General features: G+C 40.3%; 1 protein-coding gene across 2 annotated transcripts in view; it reads right to left on the bottom strand.

The window, feature by feature from the left end:
* pik3cb (phosphatidylinositol-4,5-bisphosphate 3-kinase, catalytic subunit beta) overlaps positions 1-23,736 on the bottom strand; it is a 54,246-nt gene extending 30,510 nt beyond the window's left edge. The window contains exons 1-2 of one of the 2 annotated variants that reach the window (XM_086035940.1): positions 23,692-23,736; positions 4,381-4,460 (exon numbers count right to left, since the gene is read on the bottom strand). The gene's annotated coding sequence lies outside the window, so the exon portion shown is untranslated. Of the gene's footprint in view, positions 1-4,380; positions 4,461-22,137; positions 22,374-23,691 lie in introns of those variants that run through there. The other variant, XM_086035939.1, reaches the window with a different exon arrangement.
* Positions 23,737-26,233: the final 2,497 nt, after the last annotated feature.

Below are 26,233 nucleotides of genomic sequence, written 5' to 3'. Positions count from 1 at the left end.
ATTTCCCATTCATTCGACAATCTCTTAATTGTATATTCAAGTACAATTAAAAAATTGTTTGAAAAATCTGTGAACGTGTGGATCCGTGGTTGTCGAACCATGAGTATGCAGGGGTCAACTAAAATTTGTTTTAATAAAAGTCACATATTAAAACAGTTAAAAGCAGTTTGAATTCATACCATATATGTTACATAAAAAACTTTTTTTTTTGCAGCTACATAAAAGCAATGAATGTTAACGTGAGGCACATAGTGGCGACAGTTTGGACAGTTGGAAATATTACACTTTCCACCGATCTGATCAGCTGAATCCGATCAGCCGTTATTTTTGTATTTTTATGCAAAGTATGCATGTGTGTCCTAACAGGACATAGATGCTTTACATACATACACTCGCCTCCAAAAGTCCAGTAGTCCAGTAGAGCTAATTCTTTATTTTGGCCGTAGACTGAAAAAAAATTGGGGCATACACAAGAAAAAGGTTTTGTATGAGATGCATTATGTCAATGCTGATCTGTTGTCTCATATTCATCTTTGGATATCTTCATTATATTTTGTATTTCTTGGGTGTAAATGACTGCTTGAAGTCTGGAGGCCATGGTTACCACCCATTTCTAAATTTCCTTCTTCCTTCAGCTACTGTATGTTGTTTTTGAGTCTTTCTTTGTAAAGTCTGCTCTTTGACTTTGACAATCAACTCTCTACTGGGTTAACTCGGGTTATTGGCTTTGTCCATGCATCCATTTAAGAATAAATAAATCATTTGTGGTTGTATATGACAGTAATGGGACTGATGCTGGGAATATGTTTGTGTACATCTTCAAAATAGCTCTTTGTCAGCATTACCACCAGTGCAGAGAAGCATTATTGGAAATGGTAACCACAAAAGAGAAGCAAGAAACAAAGACATGGAGAAAAAAAAATAAAAAAAAGATACTACCAAGCACACAAACTCCAACCGGGTACTTTGAAGTTGGAAGTTATAAAACATACTGTAAATGTAATTCCAGTCTCCACTAGTCAAGCAGTCTCAACGGAACATCAACCACTGGTCAGGTCATGCCGTGTCACCGTGAAAAGATGGAAAGAGACAGACAAAAATAAAACAATCGCTGCATTGAATTGAGGGACAGCTTCCAAACACTGCTCTAAGTTTTCAGTATTGGTCTCTGAGCATGTTGCTAAACCATCATTCATCTCATCCCTGGACAAAGAGCCTCACATGGGCAATGAATGACACGCACACATACAGACGTACACAAGCTCAGAAAGGGCAGATTTTTCTTTCTAGCGCTCACTGGGAGCATGCAGCAACATTACAAAACCATCTATCAGTCACAGCTGCGCTAGGCTACAAGCACTCATGTAAACTGCTCATTGTTAAGCACATCTTACAGACCATGTGTAATTATGCACAAACCCTGTCATATTCTGGTAGTAAGACCAATGGGACAAAAAAAAGAAAGAAAGAAAGCCACTCAAATAGTACACTGAAGGGCAGGGTTTCCTAGAATTGTGTTGCAGGGTTGAAGCATGTGCCTCCATGTTGGCATTTACATCAAAAGAAAAAAAATACAGATTAAGTTCTCGGTCATGTCGGTGTGTTAGTTTGAGCACAGTATGAAGCATAGGTAATTGGAGCTATTTCTGCATATGCGAGTAGGAGGAGATTCAGAATGAGCAGGTGGGAGGAATCTGCATCCTTTACTTATTGATTGTGATGACTTTTGACAATTGGCAGGAAGACGTGCTTTTGCACACTGTGAGATGTCAAAGCTACGCCTGTACCATTACGTAATAAAGCGTTAGATCTGAACAGAGTGGGCGATGGACACCTTTTTACTCTGCCAGCGGGTGCAGCTCCATCATGGCACTGTCAACTGGACAAGTATATATCCCCATATCTTGCATTATTTACTCTCATTTTTTTGAGCTATTGTCTTGGTCCTTGTATTGTGCAAGTGTAGTCTGTGTGTTACTGACAAATGCACTACAAACGAGAAAAGGACTGGACAAAATTGTGGGTGGCAATATTTGAATTTGTTAGCAGGCTACTTCCTGATTGATGGAGATGAAGTAATAATTTACCGATGAAAAAAGCCATTTTGAACCGCTTTTTTCCAAACAATGCCGAACACGGCTAGTTACATAGTAGCCTCCCAGAAAAGTCATTGATCACCATTTTCATCGGCCTCGTCCTGTGCACAAAACCCACAGAGTCCATTTCCGAACATACCCCAAGCCCCCCACTGAACTTGGAGTGCCACTTTAAATGCACTATTCACACTGATGGCAAGAGGCTGTACTTGTATGGCAATACTTGTTTTGCGTGCCCTCCCTGACAAGCCTTTTAGTACCATAAATGTTTTGGCGGCGTGAAGCTTGTTAGTACAAATCCATAAATTAACCACATCACATTTAAAGCCACAGGGTTCAAAATGTGGGGAAAAAAGCATCAGCTTTTCGTCTGGAAATTATGCTATTATCTTTGCTTCACTTATTAACCCACAACAAAGTTGTATTGCTTCCTTGCCACGAACCAACGGATAACAATTCTTAACACGGCATACTGATTAATATTGCGTTTGTGGAATATGAGGAATCCAACTGTTTTTAGCTAGCTCAGGGGGCGGCCATTTTGTCACTTCTGTCGGCTGAAGATGACATCAAAGTTGCCAGGGCTCTTAGATGTGACAAAAAGGCCGCCCTCTGAGATGGCTAAAAGTGGGTGCATTTTGCTGCTTAACTTATATTCCGCGAATGCTATATTAATCAGAATGCCGTATTTCAACTAGGAGGCATAGAAATATTCTGGAAAAAAATATGTTTGGCTTGACTTCCACTTTAAACAATTTGTGCTTGGCGGAAGTAATGATTCGAATGCCAAGCTCAGACTACATGACTTTTTTTGTTGTTCACGACGGTTGCTATGTCCGATTACCAGACATGGTGTCATCAATTCGTTCTGCATCTTGGACTCGGCGAGTCGTCAAACTACAAGTCTGACACACAACGGATGTCTCCCGACCAAGAGCATGGTCCGACAGGACAGGCCATCGTGGAGGTGTGATCAAAATATATACTTTGGTGTAAAAAAGAATAATCGTAAGAAAAATACATTTGAACAGGACCTTTGGGAATTCTTTTTTTTTTAATTTGAGGAAAAAAAACCCCCACAATTAGATTAATTTCCATAATTGTTCAGCCCTACTTGTAACTCAAACAATCGGCCACAGCAGTGGCCATTTATCTGCAACGTGTCAGTCGAATCCAAACTGCTACTCCTACAATCGTGCAATTTAATGCTACGTGCAGACCGAAGGCATACTCAGAGTTCCCAGCGTTGCGCTTCCATATATGGTCAATGCAGTCCGTGCGGTCAGGCTCGGTTGCGTGACCGAGGGTGCGTTTGAAGTGTTTAAAGGGTGAAGTTTGCTCCTTCGTCGATTTCGCCTGCGTAGGATGAAGTGAACTTTTGGCCAATCGGCTTTGAGAACGCACTTACAATATCACGCATGTAAATGAATAAGCAGACACACGGAAAAAGTAAAAAAAAGAAATGCACACACACACACACACACTTTAAAAACAGTTGGGTAAAAATAACACAATTTTGGGTCAAAAATGGACCAATCCACTACTTGGGTCAATTTCACCCAACTTTCTGGGTTGTTTATACAGAAAACAACCTGAAGAATAGGTAGTTTTGTTCAAAACAATCCCGAAAATTTGTCCAAAAAAACGCAAGAAAGTGGATCAAATCCGCCCAATTAGTGGATCGGTCCATTTTTGACCCAAAGTTGTGTTATTTTTAACCCAACTGTATTTAGAGTGCAGAAAGCATGTGGTGAATTAAAACAATATGGGACAACAATATCATTGCAGTCGTTGGGACCAAGAGGCATACACAGCCAGCTTCCTTTACCGGCTGGGACCAACACCAAAAATAAGCAGCAGGCTTGGAGAATTGGGAGCAAGGAAGTTGCATTATAGTGTGAGTGGACTGAGTTGTTTACAACTGTTTAACCATCAACCAAGATGACATTTAGCAGCCAACACAAACAGCGTCGATCACCAGATTTACTGCTGATGTGTAAAAAATGTTTCCGCCCCACCTGTCAGAGTCCGCTCGAAGCAAACCACAGTGTGTAGTCACGCCGGCGTACAAACATGTGCGAGACGAGCGGCATGCAGTGGTATTTCACATTTGATCCGAATGTAGCATTAGCTCTGCATAAGCATGTGCCACCTTGCATGCATTCTCTGCCTGTCAAGACAAATCCCTTTCTCTAGAATCAAGCCACGTCAGCACTTTATCTACCACTTTCACATGCAGAAATGGCAGTAACACAGGTAAATATAGTAGATCCGCACGTCTTACCTGCTATTACCACAAATTCCTTAATTTCTATGTCTCTGTGGATTGTTGAGGTTGTCTCCAAAGTGGCTGGGAAGCTGCATCTGATGGGTGAGAAGACAAAAACTAGTTAGTTGTCTGGGTGAGGGTTAATTTAATTCCTTCATATTCTTATTTCCGCATACATTTCAAGCGACAGACAGACAATATGACTGTGTTGATTGTCAGTGAACACCTGAAACAGTCCACATGAGCCAGTGTCCAAAATGCACATAAATGACAGTCTGAGTTTTAACGGCTGGCAGGCGACAATACAGAAGTAAACATTATAAATAATACAAATGCAGTATTTGACCTTGAATAGCCTTTGATTGGCCTACGAGGGCTCTTACTCGAGGGCTGATTTACTCGAGGGCGAAATTCACATTAGTCCACTGGCCGCTGTTAACAATGATTTTCCCTGTACTGTGAAACCTTGGTTTTCGCATGCCCTAGATTCCGTACGCTTCAGTTTTTTGACAACCTTTTTCGTCAAACTAATGTTGCCGTTTTCATACATTCGCTCCATTTTTGTACCAAACCGCATGCCCTGACACTTATTTACCAGAATAGACTACCCATCGAGCATCCCATGTGCAACTTTGTTGAGTGTTTTGTCATTCAGTAGTGTGGCGTAGTTGGGTGATATGAGTCCACTTTTCACAGATGTCTGACTGGAACCGCGTTAATTCGCAGCATAACTTTGAAATTCAACTTTGCACAGCAAAATAGCAGGCAAATTAAGAAATGTCTGGACCCTCCACAAAATTAGAAAGTTGCTTCTCAAATGTCTGATTCGCAAAACTGCCCTGCAAGAAAAAAACATTTTGAGCCTTGATCGTGAAACACTTTTCAGCCATGATTTTTGCCCAGCCTTACCTGTGTCAGGAATATGTGAGTTAACCACACAATGCACTGTTTTACTTATTCATTGTATTTCCATGTAACACTCAGGAAGAAAGAGGCAGCTCAACAGTCATGTCTGCGCTGTGGGTCCAAGAGGAATCAACGACATTTGAACAGCAAAGTCAGCAGCATGACCGATACAAGCACTACAGTCTATTTCTGGAGGGCCAGGTGGAGAAGAGGATCTGGTCTGACACTATTTATTCCACAGAGGGAATTTCAGCAGATGGTATTTTACCCCTTGCTACTGTATAGAGCAATAGAATTAAACTGGCCCACTGAACTAACAACTGTCCTCCTTTTTTTGCACATTTGTATTGCACAGTACACATATTAACCAAATAAGTGTGTATTTCCGCTTTCTGCTGTGGCTTAAACTGCATTATTTCATTATGTTTACCATAGATCATACAAATACATACAGTATATCCACCAATCCTAATTCTGGCTTTCGATATTTCTGATAATAGATTTGTTGCAAAGTACTACTAAAATTTGGCAGGTGATTTATGCGATGTCCAGAGGAGAGATAGTGAATATATCGGTAGAAGGATGCTGAGTTTTGAATTGCCAGGCAGGAGGCCAAGGGGAAGACCAAGGAGGAGGTTTATGGACGTAATGAGGGAGGACATGAAGGTAGTTGGTGTGAGAGAAGAGGATGCAGAGGACAGGGTTAGATGGAGGCAATTGATTCGCTGTGGCGAACCCTGCAGGGGAAAGCCGAAAGGAAAAGAAGAAGACCATTATTATTATTACCGTTATTATTATTTATATTATTATTACTTCAGTTTTCACCTGACAGAACAAGCAACTGATCAAATGTGACCTTCTAGTGGGAGTGGAATCTTCCATCTATTTGGTAATAAAAATATAAAATCACAAATTATGTGTGAGTGAATTTGTTCATAGTTAATTGTTTTAGCGTGCAAAAGAATCACACAGTTAAGCACACTCCAGTCACTGTGACTTGGACTCAAGTCACTGTTGATGACTTGTGACATCACATGACTTCACTTCAAAAAAACAAAAATACTTGAGACTTGACTTGGGAGTTAAAGCCTCAGGTTAGACTTGAGACAGGATGACTTGAAACTGCTCAACTTTTATGTTTGGGTTGAAGATGAAATACTGCATAAATGAATTAGTTAATGTCAGTATGTGGGGCCAAGTTGGGAATTGCACTGTCATGGAGGAATAGCCTGATTAGCCTACGGAGAAACACACCCTTCTCATATCAGACTGCAGCTTCATGTCGTGTTGGCGTGCTGAGAGCTCTTACCCAAACACCAACGGGTGTGATGTGAAACGGCAATGCAAAATTTGTTTAATGATAACGGTCAGCCAGACTACAATGTTGAACTTTGTTCATCATCTGAAGACCAGAACTGGACTGGCCACCTGGCATACGCTTTCACTTTTTCCCTCCCACCGAGCAGACGCCCGGTGGGCTGGCGCCTTTGCGGTGATATATTAATTACTTTCCTCCATTTTATACCACCTGCCTACAATGTAGAAGGAGAAGCCCCTTTATCCATTTACAATATAGACAGCAAAACTGAACCAATCATCATCAGTGGCAGAGCTATGTGCAGTCAATTTCAATTATATCAATTCTTTTCACACCATAGCAACAACAACATGGCTGAAAAGTCATTGTTTATCATACCATCCACAATCATGTTTTCATGAAATAAAATGCACACAACTAGAACCTTGCTCCACACAGGAACAAACCTAAGTAAAAAGCAGCTTAGAATTGTGAACAATGAAGAGATTTTGGTGTCATTGTGCTTTTCAGATATGATTTGAATGAAAGGGACATTAATCGCAGTATGCAAAACGGTGTCACCTCTGATTGGCTGTTAGCTAGCGAATGCATGAGATACAAGTACACTATAAGCAGAGCAACAGCAAATAAAATGGCATTATCTAGTTAGTTAAGCGCGGCAAAAAAAAAAGGCTTTTCACTTGACTGATTCTATACTTGTATTGTGTTGAGCAAGCTTCTGGTATGTGTACACTTTATTTCATGAAAGCCTGACTGTGGATTGTATTATATTGTTGTATTGTATGACAAAATAAATGACTTCTCAGTTACAGAGGAGGAGGTTGCGAGCATGTGCCTAGTTTTGTGCCAGTACAGCCCTGCTGGAGGTCCAGTCTGTTCAGTAAATATTTGTATATTTGTGAGCCTGTTCTTAAACTTGGTCAGTAGTTTGTTGAAGTTAGGTCAAGTTGATAATGATATGATACAAAGTTCAGGGTTACCGATGTTTGGACACTGACTCTCAAGCCACACGTAATTCTGCTTTAAATGGTGAGTTAGAAATGGAGAAAACAAAATAGAAATGGTTTTAAACTGTTTCAGTTATAGACAAAGGATGGCAAAAAAGTAAGGTTTAAATTAATTTGAGTTAAAAACAGTATTGGGGCAATTTGGATAGCTGGGGACAAGTGGTTCTGATCTTTGCCTGCCAACGTGTGGGGACACCGGTTGAAGTCGCCAACCAGCAGAAAGAATGTGGGCAAAAAATAAAATAAAACAAAAGTCATCTTGACAGAGCATGAGTGACTACTGGAATGGACCATCCCCCCCAACATCCCGCGCATGCATGGCTGTGAGCAAGACACTGATATCCCAAACTGTTCCCCGGAGACTCAAATAGCCCCCTGCTCTAGTGTGTGCCACTAGAAGTGTGTGTTTGTGTCCCCTCCTGTGATTGGATCAAATGCAGAGGTCAAATTTGATCTATGTGACAAATAAAGATGATGATTCCTCTACAGGGAATAAATTCGCTACAGTACATTTAAGTTAAAACAGTGTATGGTATGAATGTTTTTAAAAATGAATTCACGAAATTCATTTTGTTAAAGTAATAAGTGTCCCAGTTGCAAATAGAGCACTCGCAGCACCAGCATAAAACACCTGATTTGGTCACGTCTTCCACCATGACAGGATCATTATGAGGCTAAATTGTGCACAGCTCATAGACAGGGCCCTTTTCAAATCTATTTTGCAAAAGGGAAAGGACTTATTGAGATATTCTTTAAACAAACACATTATCATCCTGTCAGAATTTTTTAGGGGGTTGGGGGCAAGCTCTAGGTGTTAAACTGTTTTGGATTTACACTCAGATATTAAACTAGACGATTATTGAAGTCATGTTATGAAATTAGTTTGATTGGAATGGATTACTGTAGTTTGAGTGGTGTTATGCATGCATTGAGGTTAGTTAAGATAGCCAATAAATATCATGATTTGGTTTTATTGGTATTGTGTCTTTATTAACACCCGATACTGCAGGTCAGATTACATTAATAAAGTGACTTGACTTATCGAGTCAAATCCTGTCATAAGATGCAACAAATTAACTTGCTTGAGATTTGAAGGTTAAGACTTAAAGCTTTCTTGAGACATGCCAGGGTTCGACATTAAAGTGGCCCATCCACACATTTTTGCATGTTAGGTAAAATCCTTTTTGAAGAAAAAGCTTGAACAATATATAAAACCCAGAAAAGTGACAAATGTTGACTATTTAGTGCAATTGTACACTGAAATAAAAATCAGTTTCACCTTATTACAACCACAGAATTCATTGCTTTCTACGAATGCAATGTTACGACCCCTCTTCAAGATGGCAAAGAGGAGGGGTCCAACATAGGTGTGAGAGTTGGAAGGGGTCAATGAAAAGTGCCCTAACACAAAACCTGGCCATTGAAACAACAAACTAGAGTGATCACCCAAATCCCGACTGCCCTACTGCACACACAAATAGAATGATCGAGTAATGAATGGTCGCAGTTATGACAAAAACGAATGGATAGTGGCTACAGAAAAGGATAAATGAAGGTTATGGCAAAGAAGGTGCACTAAACAAAAGAGAGCGTTGCTAAACAAAAAATACCAGGACTGACTGCATCACCCACAGCCAGCCCCATCCACCGGCAACCAAGTCCCTCTTAACTGCTTGCTGGTGCCACACCTGAAGCAAATGAACTAAATTGGTTACTCTCCCCTGCTCTGATTGGATGGCTGAACTGATGACGAAAGCCACCAATCAGGGAAGAGCAGTGGAGAGCACACACACACACACTTAAACGGCCAACACAACGTGGGCCGTAACAGCATTTAAATTAATTTGCAACACAATTGTGGTTAGCTGGTTAGTGTGGCCAACTGTTTCTCACATGGCCCCTTTGGAAAATAATTGCTCACCCCTAGTGTAGATATTTATCAGCCATGGTCTCTATTGCCTCCACATCTCTATCATCTGCCTCCAGTTTGGCGAAAGGAAACCAATGAGAGCAAGATGTGAAGTGAGTGATATGGTAAACAACTGTGTAGAAAAACAACAGAGCAAGCAAGGCAGTACAACGATGACACGAAACACGGCGACTCCAGCTAAAGTCGCCCAACTTCCTGTTTTTCTTCAGTGGTTTAGATGCTCTATCTCGTTTAGCAGATTGTGAAAGGCAGCGGTTACATAAAGAACTGTGGTGAATGTTTGAAAGTCAACTATTTGTCGATACAGAACTAAAACATTTATTTGAGTTTAAGTGTGGGGTGCATATACAACTACAGTGAAACCACACTTGGGTTGGCCAGGAAGTGAGCTGTTTTAGACGGTGATAAAATCTCGGGCAAAATGTTTAACTCTTTGAAAGGACGCGATGAAAGCATCACATCATCAAAAGTGTGTGTTTCTTTTAACTTTCAGAATTTTGCTAAAGCGACAACCAACAGCACCTTTCTCTACTTCGGGTCAGTTAGTGAGGTTTTAGGCAGATGCCAATTTAACAATGGGTTCAATTTATCTTATCTTCACACCACCATGTTAGTCAAATTGATTGCACCATTTTGTTGGGGGTATTGCCGCAAGGGCACTGCAATGAAGTTATGCTAATTGTGAGAATTGGCAATAAAAGGAAAATAGTTTCCAGCACACAAAGGTGTTAGACCACCATGTGTGCATCAATTGGTAGTTCTGACGCAAAAGGGATGATGCTACTGCAACACGCTGGCCCGTCTCGAAGGTCTAATGCCGGGATCACCAACTCCGGTTGATCACCTCATCAGCCAAATCTACAGAAGCCTGATATCGATCCTGATCATGTAGTGGTGACCGACCCCTGGCCGAAGGAATACTTGTCATCCTCAGAGTCCCCTTATCATTGTGCAGTCACTACAACGGGGCCCAGACTTTGATATGACGTCTGCCCCCAATACGCCCCTCCCCTCTCTTCCACATTCTTCCATTACTGCACTTATCTTCAGGAGAAGGAATGTTTGGAATGCTAAACCCTAAAATGACTCAGAGACTCATCATCATCCAAGTTATGCACAGGCTTTCATAAAAACCCTTTTTTTTTTTGTCTGTCAATATCGCCTCTATTTGGAATAACATTGGCAATGTGGATTAGCCACTGGATTATTTTGACCCTTCATTCTCACAAGCAACTTCATGACTACACTAAGCTTTGGCGTAAGAGCTTTCATTTTCAACATTTTTGGGCGCCCTGACTGGTTACATGAGCCAATCTCTGGAGGGAACTTCTTGTTTCAAATCTTTGTACTCTTGCAGAACCTACAACTTTCATATCCACGCAAAGCCAGTAGAGTAACCTGTCAGTTTTTTTTTTCCCCTTGTGGATGAATAAAGTATTCATCTGTCATCTATCCATCCATCCATCCAGTACAGAGATGGCTAAGTGATTAATGTGTCTGAGTGACAAGAGTGAAGTGTGGTCCACCTGGCGAGATAGTCCAAAAGAAGAGAAGGCACCACTTGCATTTCCTACCATTCTGGTGCCCTTGAACAAGGCACCTGAGCTATAATCTGTTCCCTGGACATTAGGAGTAACTCACTAATCACATGTATGTAACTGTGTGTGATTACTGTGATCACTAATATGATACGATAAACACTTAGGTCAAATACAGCATACCATACTAGAGAGTATAATTTGCCAACAAAGTAAATAGCCATGACAGTACATTGTTCACAGTAGTTAAACGAGAAACACAGCTTTGAATCATCAACAAAACTGTTTTTGAATGCCACTTTTTGTTTGCAGGTTTGAATCTGGGCTTCACTTCCTGTGTGGGGTTTAAATGTTCTCCCCATGCTTGCGTGCATTTTCTTCGGGTTCCTCCCACATTCCAAAAACATGTTTCTTTGCATGCAGCACCAAATTGAACTATACTGCTCAGTTCAAATGAGGCTAAACACTCAGAGCTAATAAATCTGAGTTGACCATGTATAGTGTGTTCCTCGGCTTAAGAGTCAGGCCGCCTTTTGAATAACATCTTGAAATTACCCAAACAAAAAGTATGCAGTAAATGAGATTCGTGGAATGTGAAAGCAACAAAACCCCACTACGGTCAAAATAAGAACCATTCTTATGGGTGTGGGCCCGAACGATTAAATGGCAGGCTGATTATCGGACGACTGTAGCTCTTCTAACATCGGCAAAAATCATCGGCAAGTTGTCTGATGTTGGCAGATTGCTTTTCTCTTCATGTGCCATATCCATTTACAACGTTGCACTGAGAGAATGATGTAATTTACTAGAGAAAACTACATCAAAACTAGGCTTTACACAATCAGCATCTTTGGGGTTGATCAGCGTTTAGCACGTTTGTGAAAAACAACACTCGATCACAGATTCAATCAGAAGATGGAGCAATATACTGTGTCTACTTAAAGGGGCCATATCATGCTATTTTTTAAGATTTCCACAGTCATCTATAGGTATACAGCTATGTATGGTTATATCGTACCTTTGGCATAATGGTGACATAATTTCTTATGAAATATCTATTATTGTAACTCAGACGTAAAACGCCCGGTTCACTAAAACGCCGCCTCTCTCCATGTATTTGCCACGCCCCTTTCATGACATCGTGCTAAATCCGGCTGCTGTATGCCCCACCCACAACGTCAGATGTTAGTTGTTTATCTCACCATTTATTATAAATCACAAACATAGCAACTGTGGACCATAGCTGACGCCAAAACAGTTCAACAACAAACACACAGATTAACTCCTCTCTCAGTAGCATAACGTCCGCTGTTCCAACTGCTCTCGCGCTCACCGCCTCCCGTCCCGTGAGTCGCGTGATGCATTCAAAAACACTCGGAAATAACATTGCTCGGCAAAAAAACAACATGAGGTCAGACACTACTTTTCATATCCACGCTAACATTTATTTTGCAAATATACCCAAGTCACTGTCAATCCTCACTGAAAAATAGGATATGCCAAATAACGAGTCATCAGCATCATTACCCCATCCCAGAAAAAACAAGAGTGTGACCAAATCATGAGCTGGTTCCACCAGTGCTACCAGTGGAAAAGTTAGTGTAGAGTGCTGGCACACAAATGCACACACATAATTTCTACTGTCAATTTCTACTGCCTTGCTGAGCAAAGGTCTCACTGAGCACTCACACCTGCGCCAGATCACACAAAGACTAAACCTTCCGGCCATAATGACTATTGTTAACATTGACAGACACACAGTGACTTTAAATTGCTAAACAGTTGCTGTTCTGTACAGGGCACTGTCTGCTGCTTTAGTGAAGTGAGGTTGTTTTTGTTCATTGCAACATGACTGTGATGTGCATTCAAGTCTACATTTACAATATATGGTACAGTTGAGAAAGAATAAAAAATGTGGTGGGATCAACTTTTTTTCTAGGCAAGTGCAAAAAATGTAATTGAATACAACAGTGCTTCAAGTAACATTTAGTATTACGAACATCAACTATTTAATCTGAATTTTACTGGTTTGTCACTGTTTAATTCAAATGTGGTGATTCAGGATAGGTTCACACAGCAGGTTTTAATGCTCAATTCGGATTTTAAAAAAAACAAACAGATTTTTGTACCAGCATTCATATTACATCGATTATCGTAATCGATTCCTCGTTTAGATATTTAAAATTGTCCAAATCCTCAGAATTTCAGCTTTTCTACGGTATTCTCCAATTTCTGTAGTTCTTCATGAAAGCAGACTTGTGTTTGATCGACATTTTTGCCTATTTTCTGACGTGTTATGTACTAAATCAGTAAACTACATCATAATCAATTTGTGCATTTTCTGCACTGTCAAGTTGAAATAAAGGCCATGTTTTTTAATATAAAGATGGAAATTAAATTAAAACAGTCAGAAAAATCAGATTCATAGATTACGTAAAAAAAATAATGAATACATTCATTGATTATTACAATAATCATTAGTTAAATCCCTAAAGTTAAGTACAGGGTGTGGGTGGCTGTGTTAGGCCCTGGGCTGAGCCAGCCATGTTTCAAGCTGGCTGATGAAGTGTAATTAGAGACTCGTGCATTGATGGAGAAAGCGACCAGTAGCTACGAGAACTAATGTGAACCACACATTGACCATCAACACTTGAGGCGGACATTGCTGTCATACGCGTCAATTCGGTGCAGAGAATTTCTCAAAGACAGGTGCATCTCTTCTGTTTACGAAAACAGACGGATTATCTCTTGTGTTTACTCAAAATGAGACAAAAAAAAAAGTATCAATATTTTTCCTCTATTTTCTGACATGTTATGAACCAAATCAGTGACTGAATCATAGTCAATTTATGGTAAAAAAATGTATTTACATTTTAAAAATAACTTATTCGCAGCCGTAGCATGTAATTGATGCATTTTTTACGTGTAATTGGCATGTTGAACTTGAAGCAGCCTCAGAAGTGTATATCAAACTGATAGGAGACTGTGTTAAATCATTTACTTCCGCCTCTAACTGCATTATTGATTGGCAAAACAACACGCTAAAAGAAACTGCTAATGTAAAATAGTTCCACATTCCACTCCCATTATAACACAAAGGCAGGGTCAAGCTCCATCCTCAACACAAGAATTAGACGCCTGGTACGGTCTATTTACGAGTGAAAAAAGTCCTTGGCCACTAGAGCAAGTACTGTATAGTAATATGAAATTGTGCCCTAAAACTGACTAGCGATTAATCTGGGGTGTAGTCTGCCTTTCGCCCATAGTCAGTTAGGATAGGCTCCATCTTACCCATGATCCTGAACATCAGAAACACATAAGCGACGAGATGCGATGGTTCAAATGTTTTTTTTTTTAGAATAAATACTTCATAGATTTAAGTAAACAGCAGCTGATGGGGAAGATATTTAAAATACAACAATGTTTTGCTTGGGTTTATTTCCAATTTTAGGAAATATGGAGGTGGTATATAATTATATTTAACTGGATAATTTAGATACAGTAAATTAATGCCAAATGACTTTTTACATTCTTTGACTTCACTGAAATAACTACTCCAAGTCACTCTACTGGATGCACATGGGAGGTACAAAATTAAAGAATATAGGCTTCTAAGAGTCCACTAAATATTGGGTAAGGATTCCTAATGTGAATTATAAAAAAATAAATACATTCTATGCAGCACAGCCGTGTATAGTTTGAAGTTCTCCTAGCAAGCTAGCAAAGCTAGCAAGACTAACATCTCACGTCCATAAATCAGTAATGAATAGGGGTGTAACGGTCACGGAATCACATTTGAGTTCGGTTCGGCTTCTTGGAAGCTTTGTTTGGGTATACTTTTGGAACTGAAAAAAAACGTTTAAAAAAAAAAATACACTAACAATAAAGATATCTTAATTTTGTAAATTATTAAGACACTGAAATCTTTGAACACTCAGCAGCAACAGCCTATGACACATCTAAGTATTCAAGTTAAAGCGGAAGTCAACCCAAACATATTTTTTCAAGAATGTGTTCCCAGCAGGCCCACTAGTTGAAATACGGCATTCTGATTAATTTTGCGTTTGTGGAATATAAATTAAGCAGCAAAAGGCACTCAGTTTTAGCCATCTCTGGGGGCGGCCATTTTGTCTTTTGTCGACTGAAAATGACATTACAACTGCTCACAACGACCAATCACGGCTGACCTGTTTTCTGAATCTGAGCCGTGATTGGTCGCTGTGAGCAGTTGTGATGTCATTTTCAGTCGACAGAAGAGAAAATGGCTGCCCCCAGAAATTGCTAAAAACGAGTGGATTAACACTTATTCCACAAACACAATATTTATCAGAATGCCTTGTTTCAACTAGTGGGCTTGCATAGAACATATTCTTGAAAAAAATCTGTTTGCGTTGACCTCCCTTTAAAGACAAGTTGTCATTACAGTACATGTATACACTTTTTGTAATGAAAAGAATACATACAATAATAGTTACGATTATTGCTAACCATATTAAAACTCTTTTCATAATGAAAAAATACAGTAACTTTAAGAAGTCTTTACGACATTTTATACACTTTTTAAGCATTGAAATCTTTGAATGTTCAACAGCATATGATAAATCTCGCTATTTAGGTTTGAGGTTTTTGGCTAAGAAGACTGCTTTCTTCCTCGTGGAAGAAACATTCAAAGTCGGATGATGCCGTTTTAAATGCGTTATTATGTTAGACATGCTACCTGCAACATAGGCGCCGATCTCCATGTAGCAATGTCGGCACACAACTTTGGGACTTATCCAGGTACCTTTCCCCATCTGCGATTTTAACAGGAAAGCCAAAATGTTCCCAAACAGGAGACCACAGTGCACAGGGGGACCTTCGGGCTCTGCCTTGTTTGCGTATACCATAATAATGCCATTTATCCATGCGTACTGGCTCCTCATCTGTGCCCCCACTCTCGTACGTGTGTAACACTCAATAGTGTCCGTGTGAAAACTCGCCTACTTACACGTAAGCCCGCGCTAATAATAAAAACTGATCAGAAACGGTACGCAAGTGGACCGAACCGAACATTCCGTACCGAAACGTATTAATACACCCACGTATACCGTTACACCTCTAGTAACAAAGCTTGTGTCCTTATTTCCATCAATCCGTGTCTGCAAGAGTCTGTAACTTTGTATTTTGCTGGCAAAAACACCACTGAAAAAAAGCGGCGGCTCGGGTGTACAAACCATAGCGTGATGTTTATTTGCCGATGAAAGCCAGTGCCCTCAACGATGGTAAAGGGTTGGTCATCAAGCGTCCATCATTTCGACAATGAAATCACAAATTGTTTTAATCTTCCATTTCTGGCAAAATTTTTGCACTTTTGAAATGTGTCGTAGCAATGACAACGTTTTCAGTAGTGGCTGATAAGATTTGTTGTGTTGAAGCTTGTTGGTTTGTTATTCCTCCTTGTGGAATCTTGGCAGAATATTTGTTGCACATAGCACATGAAATGTCGTCCTCTAAACAGTGAAGAAATCCCACACCATCAATGCCATGTTGGCTCAATGCACATTTGCGTCAGGCCGTATTCAGAAGAAACAAGTTTGTTACGAAAGACGGTGAGCAAGATCAGAGAAGAGTTTACGACTAGCCGATTCATTAGAAAGAAGCGCGCCAACAGCAAAGTATGCCATCATTCGAGTTTCATCTTCTTACTTGGATTTTTTTCATATATATTTTTTGGTTATCGGATTTAATGGTATGACATCACAATTCCTAAAATCACCACAATGTTTATCTGATCGATAATTATGGTTGTATAATTACTAATCGCAAGTTTAGGTGGTTTTGCGTTGCATGATGCTGTAGGCAGGCTTAAACATGCATCCACTGTGCTAGCGAGAGGCGCTATGAAGAGACGCCTCTGGCTGTGGCAAAGTCACAAGCGAGCAATTCATGCTACATGTCTCAGTCACATCAGTTTTTATTTACCCAAAGTTAATACGAGAGTTAATCACTCACATAGCTTGCTCTGTTGCCACAGTGCTGTTTTGTGCTCTACCATCAGGCAGCAGTTGAACTTCCGACTTCAGCTTTTTGCATTCTGTAGCAGTACGCTACTTAATAATTAATTATTAAAGGGTATACATTGATCAGTTATTTATACGTGTATTGCAATGCATCTAAGAATGTATTATTTCTCCCACGTCTAATTATTAATCACCGTAATGGACATGTGGAACGTTGAAACAAGAATCAAGGAGACAAACTCGATGCATGTAACATGCTGGCAAAACAGCGGTTGGAGGTTGAAACAAGTGTGTGCTGGTGGGGGCAAGCGTGTACTGTGCAGTGATTGCACTGCGTTGTCATAGTGACATAGTCTATGGGTCTTGGAGTCATTCAGGATGTCACCATGACCATAGACTGTACAATCAATGCTTCATAGACAGGTATCACATGTGACTATCAAGAAGGAGCTGACAAAGTAGATTGCTCTATGGCTAAAGCGCTAATCACCAGAGGTGGGAGCAAGTCACATATGTGCAAGTCACAAGTAAGTCTCAAGTCGTAACCATCAAGTCTTGAGCAAGTCCCAAGTCACTGCAGGAAGAAAAAAAAAAGAAAAGCGAGTCAAGTCGAGTCGCCACCAAATTTCAGGCAAGTCAAATCAAGTCATTACTTGGTTCAGTCATAAGTCAAGTCATAAGTCAAGTCATAAAATCTTGCTCTGTGAAATATATGTTGGAGTAATAATACTTTTTTTTTTCACTAATCCTACTGCAAAGAGTACACTATTTCTATAAATACAATCAACATATACATCTGTAAAAATAACACAAAAAACAATTAACTTGTGGAATTCAAGAACAACCGTGTGCTTCTCAATGTTCCGTATAGCTGCTGGGACAACACGAATAAAGCAGCAGCGGTTGCTATGTCGTCCATTGTGCTTAGGAAATGAAGAAAGTGGGTCTTTTCCACTTATTTGAACAAGTAATGCCCCGCCTCTTGTCTGATATATGTGGTGCGAGGGACACGCGAATGCACAACTGAACACCCACGATTAGACTAGCGTGAGGCACGGCACGTCACAGTTATATCGCGGCCAGTGTGAACATAGAATAAGTTAGTCAAGTCGAGTCACTTAGATACCAAGTCCCAAGTCAAGTCATTCGCATATTTTTGGCAAGCAAGTCCTAAAAGTAATAACTCGAGTCTGACTCGAGTCAAGTCATGTGACTCGAGTGAGACCCCTATCTCTGCTAATCACTACCAATATCCTCAGAAAATGACTACCGTATTTTCCGGACTATACGTCGCTCAGGAGTACAAGTCGCACCAGCCATAAAATGCATAATACAGAAGAAAAAAACATATATAAGTTACACTGGAGTATAAGTCGCACCCCCGGCCAAACTATGAAAAAAAAGAATAACGCGACATATAGTCCGGAAAATACGGTATCATCATTTCTGGAATACAAGCCACTACTTTTCTCACACATTTTAAACTTTGCATCTTAAACAATTTTGCGGCTAATTTATGGAATTTAGGTCTTAACGAGGTTTATGCCACCAATACAATAGGGTCAACCCCAATTCTACCCCTTGGCACTCGTTTCAGCCCTTAGCCCTCGAAAATTACATTTTTTACCATGGCGTGGATTCCCTAACAGTGGTGCTGTTCACATACTGTATAATTGTGGTATAATTACACATTCACAGCCAAAACATGCTAAAAATGCTTGAAAGGTTGAACACAGCGCCAGAGGACAACAAATGAGGAGGGGGCACATGCCTTGGGAACGGCTGTACAGTATTTGATTGACTTCTCTAAAGGCACCTGCAGCAAGCCACATCACCTGATTTTGTTACAATTTTATAATAAAATGTATACACAACCTCAACTCATTTATAATTAATTTGATTTCAGCATACCTTGCAGCACTTGTCTCTCCATTAGTCCCTCTTTCCTTCTCTTGCCATGTCTCTTGCATTCCTTGGCAGGTCTTGGCCTGCTGTACATTTGCTACCGCAGGGGAGAATTCCAAGAGGCTGCTCTTATCTCACAGTCATATTTCTAGCGCATTTTCATGTGCGTCATGCTCACATAAATAATCCTTCTTATTGATCACTTCTAAAAAATAAAAAAATAATCATTTAAAAAGCTTGGCTTGCAAATAAACGCATGGGCTTGCAATCTTAAAGATATTGTGAAATGCTCAGACAAGTGAATATGTCTCACCCAACTCCCTTTCACTGTGCACTTTCGGAGGATGTTACACAAGGCTCTAACGGTAACAACAGGAAAATGTCAATACAAAGACCAGACTGTTGAAGTGTTAAAAAAACCTGATTCCCATAATATTTTACAAATACCAAAGGCTACAATTTTAGAAAAAAAACAAGATGGCATAATTTTGGTTAGTCGGCTTTATTATATACTGTATAACATATATACAGTACCCTTGGGCACCCTTTCCTCATATGGTTCCTCTGTGCCTTGTCACGTCTTTTTTAAAAAAGTTTATCAGGTTGTGTGCTTTGTGTATGTTTGGAGTGTGTGTGTGGGGGTCTGTGTGTGGGGGTGTGTGTGTGCGTGTAGGTGCGAGTGCTGATGTACTGGCGGATATATATCTTTGGGTTTGTTGGGAGGGAGGGCGGGAGCGGGTCCTCCTTTTTATGTTGTGTTTTGGACATTTTTACTGGACAGCACTTTGAGTTGCATTCTTTTTATATGAAAAGTGTTGTATAAATACATTTGATTTGATATATCTGGGGTCATTAATGTATCGACTAAGAGCCACATGAGTAGCCCACATGCCTATTTGAAAAATAGCTCACCAATGATGGGACAATTGTGAATTATTTCCCAGAAATGTTGTAGTCGTGATCATTTTAAAATGTGAACACTGGCAGATATTTATAGAAATAAAATGTTTCATATTGACACTTATCTGTTTCCTAAATATTATGAGAAATCATTACCATGCTCAGTGTCTTCACATAAATGAACACCATTAATTGCTACTTGTAGCATATAACAAGAACTACAGCCTGACCAATATGTTTTTTATTTAAAGATGGTGCTGATTTTGGTATTTGGCAGACTAAAATTCCGCTAACTCGTTAATCAATCGATTAATTAAAAAAATAAAAATAAACAAATAACTAAAATAATCGCGTTCATGAAATTACTTGTTTTCTGCTCCCCTAAAGAGAAATCAACTCAAACACATTTCTTTTCAAGAATATGTTCTCAGCAGGGCCACTAGTTGAAACATGGCATTCTGATTAATATTGCGTTTGTGGAATATGAGTTCAGCAGTAAAACCCACCCGTTTTTAGCCATCTCATGGGGCGGCCATTTTGTCATTTCTGTCGACTGAAATTGACATCACAACTGCTCAGGGCTCAGGTAACGACCAATCACGACTCAGCTTCAGGAAACAGGTCAGCCGTGATTGGTCAACATAGCCACCGATCTCATGTAGCAATGTCATAAGGGCAAATGAATCATGAATTAACCCTTTCCGGGACAGTGGTCACCACAGTGGACAGCCACTGAAAAGTTACTCTCTTTTACATGAATGAATACCCCCCCCCCCCCAAAAAAGGAATTAAAGCCTGATGAAGGATGAAGGTTATCAAAATTTGTGCATGAAAGTTTTTTTTTTTTTAAAAAGTGTTCATTTCTCTACTTCAATTAGGATTGTTAACTTAATAAACACGTTGACTTGGTCTTGTGTAAACATAAATCAGTAAGACATAAAACACCTTACAACACTCATCACTTCAACTATTCATGTTTCATGAAACAATGATATATAAATCTGGACAGCACTTTTGAAGCACTAAAATCATCTACACACTATAAATAAATAGAAAATAAATGCAGTGGCCCACTGCTTAATTGCGGTTCGGCACCTGTAGATTTGCATTTCATTTTTCAATTTTTAATATTTTTCAATATTTTTTTTAAATCTTTTTTTTTGGGGGGGGGGGGGGGCGGTTGTGTTTTCTTTTCCAGAGAATTTGTCTACTGTAACCCAGAGAAATGTGTTCAAAGAAAACAATTGACATGTCAGATTAAAATGCTCCCACGTATTAATTAAAACAATTTGCATTTTAGATCAGTTTAGTTTCCTTCAGATTTTTTTCATTTACCTATTAACTTCTCAAATGTGTCTGCTGCTCCCTCTAACTGCAATTTTACGACAGAACGGCTGACAACATCAACAAAAGTTTCACATCCCCTTTGTTTTCTTTCCAACTGTCAAAGATGTACACAGCTGGTATCTGTGGCACACAGTTTAAATACGATAGTGGACTGCCATATTCTAAGACAACAATCAGATTGGTAAACCTTCTAAAGAGGGTGGTGGTCACCTCTTTAAAAGGGCTCTTGTGGGTACAATAACAACAGATTGATCTTAAAGGAATGATGTAATCGTTATCCTATTTTTCTTGATTTAGATTATGATCAGATTATTAGAACGAGTTGAAAGTTTGACAAATGTGACTACTTAAAATCATCCAGGGGTTCTTAAAGCATCTTTCAACAGTCACAAAAAAGAACAAAGAAGAACTGTTCAAATCGAGGGACAGAGCCAAATTCAGGAAAGAAACTTTAAAACAATCAAAGCAAAAGCAATAAAGTTGATTTGCAACTGTGCGCCTGTTAGCATGAGCAGCGGCACCATAAACAGGGTAGGTGGTGACGAGTCGACTACAAGAGCCTATGACTGCCTGTAGCCCAAGAAACTAGTGTTCAATAATAATATTGATTTGGAGGATCGAGCCAAAAACTGGCATTTGTTTTTCCCTATGGTATACCAAATGCCTGGCAGCATGTCGAATGAAATTCTTGATCCGAACATATCCCAAACGCGATCCATAGATCGAGCATTCTTTTGTACTGTATATTAAATAAATTCAAATAAACCCATTTTGACTGTGACCATTCCTGACATGCCAAACTGATGCATTTGACTGGAAAGCTTGTCAGGTATGAAAGTCGCCAGATGAGCGGTGAGCGGTTCAGCGTGACTGATATAGCGAGGCAACAACTGCACATGGAAAAGGTAGACTGTAGACTTACCTTGGGTCACCCTTCTTGGGAGGACGTTTAAGGCCGTACCAAGCAAACAAACTTCGTCACGGTTCACGACGAGACTAGTTTCTGGCATAAAAGGTCCCAGTAAGAGGCAACCATCTGGCCGGGTGTCTCCTGTCTCAGGTGGGAGCTGCGCACCGTGGACGGGCTTCCTGTTTTTAGCCCGAGGTGAAACACCACCGCCGCCAGTGATTTTTCCTCCGTCAGCTCGCCCGCCGCCTCCTTGTGTCGAAGTTCGAGAAAGTAACTTGCACTTCCGGTCACCGTGATTTAAAAAATAACGACACTTCACAATATTCATAAAACGCAACATGTAGCGTAAGGATGATTAATTATGGAGCAACATTTTGTATGCTAAAATAACCTAGAATTTTTTTATATAATATTTGTTATCATTTAAAAATTAAAAAAAAATGTATGAAAGACTTTTATTGTGAAGGCTTGGTCTCCTTTCATTTGTTGTTATTCTTTCTAGCCGGTGAGTGGCTAATGCATAGTTTGCACATTCGTGTCATCCCGCACTGTTTTAACAACTTAATCTTTACCAAAAAAAGTTAATTTATATTTCAGCATAACGAAATGAAATGTCAAACCGCTACCACGTTTCGACTCTTCTTATCTTCTAATCTTACTTTTAAATCTCACAATATCCATTCAGCCATTCCTCACGTCGATTATGAATACAGTGCAGTACTACTGTACTTTAATCAAATGTATGAGTGATCATCAAGGTACAATGTCTGTTAATAGTAGACTTTGCTGCCCTCTGGCGAATTCTTACCCTTCACGCACCACTCCAGTTCACCATGTACAGAGATGGGAAATTCTGGTCCAGAAAGTAAAAACCCTGCCACCGTTTCTCTTGATCCATAGGTGCTTCAACTGAGCTCGTTCCCCTGTGGTTCAGGCCAAACTGTGGCATGGTCTTTACTTTCTGGACTTCCCATCCCTGGTAATGTAGACTAAGATTACAGTAGGCCTACATACAGCATAATGAACAGAGCTGGGCATTCCGTCCCAGGGCCGGAACGGTCAGCCCCTCCGTCCCGGATGGACGCCCATGTTTGGGACGGAGGACGGGGGACAAGTTTTTAAAAAGGGGTGGACTAAGCAAGGGAGGATTTTAGTTCGTGCCACCAATCATCCCTCATGCGTGTAATGTGGTCGCGAGGCAGCCAAAGTTCATCTCAACCTATTCGGCGAAATGGGCAAATGACAAAAATTGCCTCTGAAGCTTCAAACGCACCACTAGTTACCGAAGTGCGCTGCACAGAGGAGAAAAGAAAGGGAAGAAGGAGAGGAAGAATGAGACGAAGAAAAAGAAGGAAAAGAAGAAGAAGCGCTGGCGTTGGACATTTGAAACCTGAATGCCGTAGCCGGCTTTGCTTGGTAGCTGGCAACGACTGTCAAAACAAAAAAAAAGGTTTTGACATCGCAATCAAGTGGCCGAGCCTGTGCTAAAGCTAATGCAAACAATATTGCCGTCTTGGTAAAAGTTCAACAGCTTTAAAAAACTAAAAAAGGAAAGTAAAAACATACCTGGTATAACAAGCTCCTTGCTCACGGTTCTCCAATCCTGGTCTGTTTTTTTTCTTGTCCCGGTAGTGGTAGCTGGCCGTGTCATGTAGCTTGGGATGTGCACAAACCACAACGATACTCTTTACCTTCATTTTGCGCTCCACACAAGACCCGCCGAGTGTACAGGACACTGTGTGTGACATAGTAGTCCCCGATGCCGATTGGCTGCCACGAGGCGAAGATTGAAAAAGGTTAATTTGTTTTAGCCGAGCCGATTGGACGAATGGGCGGATTTTCAATGTTTCGCCCCTCCGTGTCCCACCGCTCCAAACGCATGATCCACGCCACCGCCGGAGACACCCAGGACTGGCTGTAGAGAGCGTGTCTCTCAGCTGGTCGAGGAACACCTTGGTATTCCCCGAAAGAGCTGGACGTAGTGGCTGGGGAGAACGTAGTCTGGGCTTGCCTGCTAAAACTGCTGCCCCCGCGACCCGACCCCAAATTAGCACAAGAAAATGGATGGACGAATGGTTGGAAATTAAAGTGTGGTAGATCGAGTCCCACTGCAGATAAAAAGTTGTTTGAGCAATGTTAGTCTGCACCCTGTCTGTAGTGGGAGTGCGCTTAAAAGATACACTTTACTACAGTTTGGGTCGCTGATAGTGTAGTGGTACACTCGCTTGAGTTGTGTGCGGGCAGCCTGGGATCGGTTCCCACTCAGTGACTGTGTCTGTGTGTGTGCCCTGCGACTGGCTGGCAACCAGTTCAGGGTGTAGTTCGCCTTTCGCCCATACTCAGCTGGGATAGGCTCCAGCACCTCCCCGCAACCCTGTACAGGATAAGCGGTGTGGAAGAGTTGGATGGATGGATCAATCCATTAATCCATGCAAATTTATTGTTTTTATACGCAAGGCCTATAAGTGGGTTTGATATGAATATATAGGTTCCGAATTCAGATTTACAAATATTCTGGGGTTATTTGGGTCATAAACCGTGGACCGCATGTAAATAATCCACCATATCATCCAGCCATAAATACTTTATCTTCTAGACCACGAGAGGGCAGTACAGGTCTGCATACCGAATCAACCAATTACAACTAGAGTCCTCAAGAGCACATTAAGGTTACTTTTAAAAAACATCGTCAGAGTCGCGGTGACTCTCTTCAATGAAAGTTCAATTCATTGATGTCCTTTCATTGTTACCATGATGGCAACGAACCATAACTCACCACAACGAAACACCAGTGAATCATGCTGACACAAACAATGAGACAATTTAGTCACGAATATCTATGGTGGGTGTTTGACAAAGTGCTGGTTCAAGATTAACCCAATTACATTCTCATTGCCTGAAAACCATTTTGTTAACATTCTGTTAATATCATCACACACAAGCGTGTAATAAGAAGCACATTAAACTTGAAAGGCGAATTGAAGTGAATTCTGACAACATTGCTTAATTGTAAGGCAGGCCTTGCCAAGATATTTAATACCTCTGTAATTGAATACAGTATCGTCTGTGAACAATAAAAACAGTGACGTAAAGAAAATGTCATAGACGTCCTCCCGACCTCAAACATGACTATATCATATTGAAAATGGGAACTAAACTAGTATTATTCTTATCAGGAATTCACAACTGAATAGTAGATTGTGATGCATGTGCCCAAGCTGCATCGATTCTCTGCCCTTGCCTGTGTGACCATGGCCTTGCACTATAAAGCTAAGAACAGCAGGTGTTCCTTCTTATCCCCATGGGAATGTGGCTTCATCCTTGATTAATTGAAACGTTAACAGCAGAACCGGTCTCCTAATAGCTTCTACTTGCGGATGTTCTTAGTGGATAGAAAAGAGGAAAGGGTTTTAAAAATAGAGCCAGTGAATGCACGATGGGAAAACACATGCCATTTAAATCCCGACAAAGCAATTTGCAGCTCATAATCAAGAGAGCGGAAGCATTTTATCTCATTTCCCTTCACAGTATAAGCTAGCTTGTTCCGTTTCATGTACAGGCTGGCAAGTTTTAAACGCGCACACGCACACGCACACGCACACACACACGCACACCAATGCGTGGAGGTGAAATGCCACAATACATAAATACATAATTAAATACAAATATGTTGTGAAGAAAGCAATTGTCTGCACTGTTTGTTGCTTCCAACAAAAAACAAACACAGTTAAAAGAAAACTCACATTTATACTAACACTAATTATTAATTTGTTTTTTATGTTAGTTCCACACAAATGTATGTTGCTTGTTTGGGGAAAAAGGAAACAAAGGGGGGGGGGGGTTAATGGTGGAGCATCTAAATGTTGTTGTGTGTTTGGCTGCACATGTGTCGAACAGTTTACAGAGTTCTTCAGAAACGCTCTTTTTAATTCTTAATTGTTTTGTGGTGCACTATTAAAATGTCAATAATAACAGCTTCAAGGGTTTGCCTCGTGTTTGCCGGATAATGAGCTCAAATTTAGTGATGTTCCTCAGCCCTTTTTATTTGTTATAAATGAAAGTGGATTACAGATTTTACAAAACATAAATAGAAAGTGCAACAGTGGTT

The sequence above is a fragment of the Filicampus tigris genome, chromosome 7, assembly GCF_054856515.1.
Source record: "Filicampus tigris isolate MCC_2025a chromosome 7, RoL_Ftig_1.0, whole genome shotgun sequence".
Taxonomy (NCBI): Eukaryota; Metazoa; Chordata; class Actinopteri; order Syngnathiformes; family Syngnathidae; genus Filicampus; species Filicampus tigris.
The sequence above is the reverse complement of the archived record's forward strand: the minus strand, read 5'-3'. Positions and strand labels throughout refer to the sequence as shown.